Source organism: Podarcis erhardii (genome assembly GCF_964252035.2).
Source record: "Podarcis erhardii genome assembly, chromosome: 17".
Taxonomy (NCBI): domain Eukaryota; kingdom Metazoa; phylum Chordata; class Lepidosauria; order Squamata; family Lacertidae; genus Podarcis; species Podarcis erhardii.
In genome coordinates this window covers 28045552-28053495 of record NC_138515.1, presented here as the reverse complement: position 1 = coordinate 28053495, position 7944 = coordinate 28045552, and the positions used below count along the sequence as shown (strand labels likewise).

The following is a 7944-nucleotide window of genomic DNA, read 5'->3' as shown; positions in this document are numbered from 1 at the left end:
CCTTAATTTTACTCCTTCCTGCGCTGTGTGGATTTGCTTTGGAAATCTTATTCAGCTTCCACCCAGGCCCGACACTGGTGAGCTGATGGGTTCTGACACGCCTGTGTGGTCCCAGGGGCCATACTGACAAGCCGTGGTTTCTTTCTTCCATATAGAAGGAACCCTACGAATCGCCTGGCTATGGGAAGGGTTTGCTGTTATCTTTATATTGCTTGAGAGATAAAACTCCATGGATTCTTTAGCTGTTGATTCCTGCATTGCAGAGAGCTGGACTAGACGACCCTCTGGGTGTCTTCCAACTCTATGATTCTGTGATTCTCCAGCACCCATCCACCGCAGCAAGCAGGCTCAATGGTCAGGGATGGTGGAAGTTGTAGTCTGGTAACATCTGAAGACCCACAGGCTCCTCATTTTTTATCTAGAGCTGACAGGGACTGGGTACAACCAAACAAGATTCAAGGAGGCTTCAACTTAGTTATGATTAATCATTCTTTCACTGTTATCCATAGGGCTTTGTCCTGAGTAACTTTTGCTGGAATTGGGTTGTGTCATTAGAATCTATGGAAACACTTGGTTGCAGGGAGGGGAGGTGGTTCATAAACATTTGGGTCCCCCCCCCCATCGTGGTAAAGTAGTAGTTGCCTTATTTGGAATGGGGAAAGGTATTTCATAGGGGCAGGGAGGAAGGAATGAAGCAAGCTCAAAAGTCTTGGTCTTAGATCCTGAGTTGGGGGGGGGGCAGGTCCCTGCCAAGAGATGGAGTCAGGCATACAATAGGTCAGCAATAACACAATAAAGCATCTGATGTGAAGTTAACTCTTTATTCAAAGAAACAAAAAAAGCTCAGCCTTGTGGTCACAGCAACCCTTCCCAGTAGGTCTTGCCCCAGTGAGGCAGTTGCAAGGACTGAAGGTCCCTTGCCTTCTCTCTGCTTTCTAAGGCTCCTCTCCTGGTTCTTTCCCCAGCAGCCTAAGGCTCCATTGTCTTGTCTCTCATTGCTCAAATTGACGTGTCAGTGAAACCACCACATTTTCAAAAACCAACCGCATGCCAAGACAACAGTGAGCTGAAACACTGTAGAGCAGTAAACCCCTTTATATTAGATAGGGTAGGGATACAGATGTTCTTAGATCTGTATATACTGTATTGTTAGCTTCACCCCAGCCAGCGTAATCAACAGTCAGGGATTTTGGAAGTGAGAGTCTATGGATGACCCTGCCCTGCATTAGAACCCACAGGGTATGAAATGGGGCAGATTATGGGGGATATTTTTGACGATCCTTTGCAATCAGTTTTGAACCCAAACTTGCACCTCGTAACCTCTGACACGCTCACCTCCTGGCACCTTATTACTCCTTTTTACTAACTTCTCTGCAATTTCCTGTGGTTGCCAGTACAGATTTCTACTTACTGTGGCTCTGGTCTATAAATGGATCTGCCAATGAGCAGGCATTGAATCATGTACCCAGGGGCATGGAAGTCCTCCAAGTTATAACCAAAGCTGGGCTCACATTTTGCTGTGCCTTCATACCAAACAGGTTACTCAGGGGTTGATCACCCACCACATTCCCTCCTGCTGACTTTCTACTGAGTTCCTGTCAATCTTTGTTGTCAGGTTTGCCTTGATCTTTGAGTGCCTAAGGCTGGGTATTGTCAACCTGGGCAACTTGTGGCAAGGAAGTGGGGGAGAGGTTAGAAACACATCCTTCCAATTCTCTTAAGATTTACAGCACGTGTCATTCCAAATTGGCTCTTCCAAGATTTGGGGGAACATCTACAGCCCACAAGGAAAACACCTGAGAGGGCAGCATGCTAAGGAGAGAATGGTCACCTAGAAAGAGAGCAGAAACAAATGAAGAATCTCAGAAAGAATCAAAGGTAGAGATATCAAATTCTGGTGTGGATAGTCTCTCTTTGCAGTGTCTGTAAGCTTCAGAACAGAAGAAGGTAGGAATGCAAGAAAGCAGGAAATGTATTTGGTTGTTTCTTAAAGTTATCAGACACAGCATTCAGACTGTGCTTGTGAACTGGATCAGTAGACAGTCTAGTATAAAAATGGGTAAGGCAAATAAATGCTCAGAGTCAATTCTCAATTCCATCTAGCCACTGTCAGTGCAGAGAAGAGGGATGGAATATTATTTATAATACTTGAAATTCAAGCACAACATTGTACTGAGTAGAAATATAGGTATCTATTAGGCACTTTCAAAGGTGAAAAAACAAGAGTAGGCAAACATTTCTTGTAATAGAACAAACAGTAAGGCATTGAGCAGATGTGGTCGGATTCAAAGTACGCTAGAAGGCTTCTGGATCAACAGGGCTTTACATAAAGAAAATCTCTTCATATCCCAGTCCACAAACTGCAATAGAAAAGCACATCGGTTAAGGCCAGTGGTACTTTAGATATGTAATTACTTCACTTTTTAACTGTGGTCCGAAGAGAGGGTTCAGCTGAGCCAGGATTGCAATCAGTCAGAAGAGGTAGCAGCAGACAGCACATGTCACCAACATTGTGTTAATAACACCCCGGTTAGGCCCCTTGGGCACAAACCACAGCACGATGATGCCGACCACTGCCCAGAACACGCTCATGACGGTGAAGAGCACCGCGAGGCCGCTGTACACCATGGCCGGGCTTTTGCTCGCTTGGTAGTGGTTACTCTTGGTTCTTTTTCTGCATGACGTGATATCTGCATAGCATGACTAGCCTGACCCCATGATAGGACCTGATTACATTCCTTTTCCCCACCTGCAAGACGTCCCACCAGGGAAGGTTGTGGAATGAAAGGATAAAATTTACAGCCTGTAATGCTTTGAAAGGGAATATGATGAAAATGATGTATAGATGGTATATTACACCAGTGAAATTAGCTAAAATGTATAAAACAAACAATAAATGTTGGAAATGTAAAGAAAAAGAAGGAACATTTTATCATATGTGGTGGGAATGTAAAAAAAGTAAAGACCTTCTGGGAAATGATATATAATGAGATGAAAAAGATGTTGAAATATACATTTTTTAGAAAACCAGAAGCATTTTTACTTGGTATTATAGGTCAGGACATTAATAGGCAAGATGTTAAACTGTTTTTATATGCAGCAATTGCGGCAAGAGTATTGTTAGCCCAGAAATGGAAACAAGAAAAAATTCTGACGAAAGAAGAATGGCAGACGAAATTAATGGACTATGCAGAATTGGACAAAATGACAGCAAGGATTCGAAACCTGCGGGACCAGAGATTTACAGAAGATTGAAAGAAGTATATGAATTAATTGAAGAGCAACTGTAATCAACAAATTCCGCTAATAGGACTACAAGAAGTTTTGTAAGGAGAAATATACGAAGTGTTACAAAGTAGAAAAAGATAGAGATATTGGGTATGAGTTTGAAATGTAATAGGGAAGATAAGAAATGCATACTAAGAGATTAGATTGGAAATTTTTCAGACAGGATTGATGGAAGTTAAAAAAAAAATTGAATAAGATGTAAAAGTATGTTTAATTACTGTTGAAAATGATATGTTAAAAAACTAAGAAAAAAATTATATATATAAAAAGACGTCCCACCAGGGATCACTTGGAAATACTAATGCAACTGGTCTGCATACCCTCCAGGTGTCCTGATTTCTAAGGGTCAGTCAAAAGCCACCTAGCTTCTGATTTGATTCTAAAGGTAAAGGGACTCCTGACCATTAGGTCCAGTCATGACCCGACTCTGGGGTTGCGGCGCTCATCTCGCTTTATTGGCTGAGGGAGCCGGTGTACAGTTTCTGGGACATGTGGCCAGCATGACTAAGCCGCTTCTGGTGAACCAGAGCAGCGCACAGAAATGCTGTTTACCTTCCCGCTGGAGTGGTACCTATTTATCTACTTGCACTGTGTGCTTTCGAACTGCTAGGTTGGCAGGAGCAGGGACCGAGCAACGGGAGCTCACCCCGTTGCGGGGATTTGAACCGCCGACCTTCTGATCGGCAAGTCCTAGGCTCTGTGGTTTAACCCACAGTGCCACCCGCGTCCCGATTTGATTCTAGAATGTCCCTATTTCCCCCGCCAGTGCTGCCGACAAGCAAGCTGGGAGTCGCCACCCCTCTGACACTGGGTAGCAGGCTACTAGCCGAAGGCCTTGGACTTGTAAGACGGCGCTTGTACGCTTAAGGAAGAGAGGGAGTCAATAAGGAAAATCAGAATGCAGGAGGAACAATGGTAGACAAAGTGACCCACTTCCAGATAATGCTTATGCGCTGCAGAAACATAATGTTCTTCCCCAACACTATAGAATCTCGCTAATATCTTACTAAATGTGCGTATGAACCAATTACTGGTGAACAAAGGGATCATTATTCTTAATTACGCCTCCAGTCACTTTCTTAACAAAAAGGAGATAACGTTGCATATAAAGTAGGAAAGGCCTGCACAGAGATGGGGTTTTAAGCGGCATTGTTCCCTGAGTCATCATTTAAACCTCAACAAAGTATACGTTAAAGTGGATAGAAATTTGGCGCGGCTCGTGAGAGAGAGATGGATACAGAAACTGAGGAAAATGGTACAGTTCACTGGTTCACCTCAGACAATTAAAAGTATTCCCCGGGTGAACAGAAGTGAGAAGCGTAGCTTTCTCAGCTTTTGCTTTCTATCTGTGACTAAGCTTTGCTGTGCCAGGGTGCTCTGCTCCTAGGTGCACAATTTTTGAGGGGTGCGAACCAGGCACCCCCAAACAGGTGACCCCAGCATGGTGTTCCTCTCCACCCGCCAAGGGCCATGTCAGCCAGCTGGGCTGCCCCACTAGGCACCGACGCTACATCGCTGACCCCGAGTGTTGAGGTTTGGGACTTAGATGGGTACAAAATGGCTCTCTAGCCCCCAAATTGATACTGTGGTACCTCTGGTTATGTACTTAATTCGTTCTGGAGGTCCGTTCTTAACCTGAAACTGTTCTTAACCTGAAACACCACTTTAGCTAATGGGGCCTCCTGCTGCCGCCACGCTGCCGCAGCACGATTTCTGTTCTCATCCTGAAGCAAAGTTCTTAACCCGAGGTACTATTTCTGGGTTAGCGGAGTCTGTAACCTGAAGCGTATGTAACCTGAGGTACCATTGTATTGCAAAAAATTAAAATGCTCTGTGTTACCCTTTTCTCACAAGGGTATGCACTGGACTAGAAGGTGACTCCTCTGACTACCTTAGAATTTGTCAACCAAAGAAGTTGTTGTTTAGTTGTTTAGTCGTGTCCGACTCTTCATGACCCCATGGACCAGAGCATGCCAGGCACTCCTGTCTTCCATTGCCTCCCGCAGTTTGGTCAAACTCATGCTGGTAGCTTCGAGAATACTATCCAACCATTTCGTCTTCTGCCGTCCCCTTCTCCTTGTGCCCTCCATCTTTTCCAACATCAGGGTCTTTTCCAGGGAGTCTTCTCTTCTCATGAGGTGGCCAAAGTCTCAGCTTTAGGACCTGTCCTTCCAGTGAGCACTCAGGGCTGATTTCCTTCAGAATGGAGAGGTTTGATCTTCCATGGGACTCTCAAGAGTCTCCTCCAGCACCATAATTCAAAAGCATCAATTCTTCAGTGATCCGTCTTCTTTATGGTCCAGCTCTCACTTCCATACATCACTACTGGGAAAACCATACCTTCAACTATACGGACCTTTGTTGGCAATGTGATGTCTCTGCTTTTTAAGATGCTGTCTAGGTTTGTCATTGCTTTTCTCCCAAGAAGCAGGCGTCTTTTAATTTCGTGGCTGCTGTCACCATCTGCAGTGATTAAAATTGCTCTCTAGCCCCAAAATTGATATTGCAAAAAAATGTTAGTTACCCTTTTCTCACAAGGAAATGCACTGGACTAGAAGGTGACTCCTCTGACTAGCTTAGAATTTATCAACCAGAGAAGTAGGGAATGCCAAATAAAAAAGAGGGGATTACCAAAGACATTCAGGGAAGTGGGGGAAAACCAAACAACAGAGCAGGGAATACCAAACAAATTCTAGCCACTGGAGACTGTCCAGTCAGATGAATGCGACAGGCCTCCTTTTCTGGCTTCAACATCTGCTTTTCAGAGGTATTTTGCATCTGAACATGGAGGTTCAATTTAGCCAGGGTGATTAGTAGCTGCTGTTAAGCCTCAGCTCCATAAATTTGTCTACTAATCCGCCACTCACTGCATCTAAATGAATAAATAACAATATGGAAGATATTTTTAATTTTTTTAAAATTTGTTTTATCACTCTGGATGACTTTAGGAGGATGGGCAGGAAACAAATTCAATAAATAAATGAATATATATTTTGGCAGTGAATGCCATGAGTCCACTGTTAACTTTATGGAGTACCTCCTCTTCCCATAATAGTTTTGAGTAGGTGGTCCAAAGTTCGTATTGTGAGGCATTATTATTATTATTATTATTCATTTAACCTATTGGGAAATAAGCCCTTAAAGAGGTGACAAAATAACCTGAACTTCTTGAATTCAGTCACTATGTTGTTTCTGTAAAAGAAAATTAAATGAAAGGAAGCTGCTACCAGCACTGTCAACACCTGACTTGAGTAAAAGACGTAACTAATGGAGAATGGGAGGCATTATGGAGGAAGCCCCTCCTTAAAGCCATTTTGGCTGCCATGAAGGAGCTAATTCTGAAGCTGGTGTATCACAGACGCTTCACACCAACGAAGCTGGATTACTGCAATCAGGGCCGGATTTAGCTTTGATGAGGCCCTAAGCTACTGAAGGTAATGGGGCCCTTTATATGTCCAGCTGTCCTTTGTCAACGACAAATTGTTGCTGTATTTTGTGTTGAATATATGCTACATGGTAATTTATGGACCCAAAGTAATTGTTGAACTGAAATACAATTAAGAAGAATTATCCTATATTTTGGAAATGTGCATACAGGGTTTTTTCCTTTAAATTTTTTGGGGGCCCCCAAGAGACTGGGGCCCTAAGGTATCGCTTGTTTAGCTAATATGTATAATATGTATAGGTGTGATCAGCTCTGCAAGGTAAGTGCCATACATTAACTATTTAATGTTGTCTTGTATGTCCCCGAAACTGTCTATACATTTCAAGTTATTAGAACACATGAAGGCAATTTCCATGTTGGAGATATAATTGTTGCACAGAACACACACACACACAAACACACTTATCCTGCCCTATTTGTAGTTGGAGCACCCTATCCTTAGTCTGATTTTTGCCTTGGTATAATGGTGATTAAGATCAAGCCTTAGCAATTTCATTCCAAGATTATCTCTACTGAAAGGAGAAGGTGTTGAATTTAAAGTTACACCACTTTAAAAAAAAGTTTTGTTTTTTGTTTTTTGTTTAAAAGGGGACGCAGGTGGCGCTGTGGGTAAAACCACAGTGCCTAGGACTTGCAGATCGCATGGTCGGCGGTTCGAATCCCTGCGGCGGGGTGAGCTCCCGTCGTTCGGTCCCAGCTCCTGCCCACCTAGCAGTTTGAAAGCACCCCTAAGTGCAAGTAGATAAATAGGTACCGCTTTATAGCGGGAAGGTAAACGGCGTTTCCGTGTGCTGCGCTGGTGCCGGCTCGCCAGAGCAGCTTCGTCACGCTGGCCACGTGACCCGGAGGTGTCTCCAGACAGCGCTGGCCCCCGGCCTCTTAAGTGAGATGGGCGCACAACCCTAGAGTCGGACACGACTGGCCCGTACGGGCAGGGGTACCTTTTACCTTTACTTTAAAAAAAGAGAAAAAGCAAATTCCATGTTTATGTGAATACTAGCAAACTACCAGTGAACTAAATGTGAAAAGAGCACAAAGCAATTACCAGTAGTGGAACATCTCCTAAAACCAGCCAGTTCCTCAGCAAAAAATGTTATTGATTTCAGGCTAGACTTTTTGTTTCCCTAATAGATATTGATTGCTCTAATAGATTTTACCAGCCACATGTAAAAAAAGATTGATTAGGCCATAATGAGAGCTACAGTAGCATA

General features: G+C 43.5%; 1 pseudogene across 1 annotated transcript; it reads right to left on the bottom strand.

The window, feature by feature from the left end:
• Positions 1-2199: 2199 nt before the first annotated feature.
• On the bottom strand, positions 2200-2631 carry LOC309332659 (V-type proton ATPase subunit e 1 pseudogene; annotated as a pseudogene). The gene has a single exon. The product of its transcript is annotated as a V-type proton ATPase subunit e 1 pseudogene (transcript).
• Between the last annotated feature and the right edge of the window lie 5313 nt (positions 2632-7944).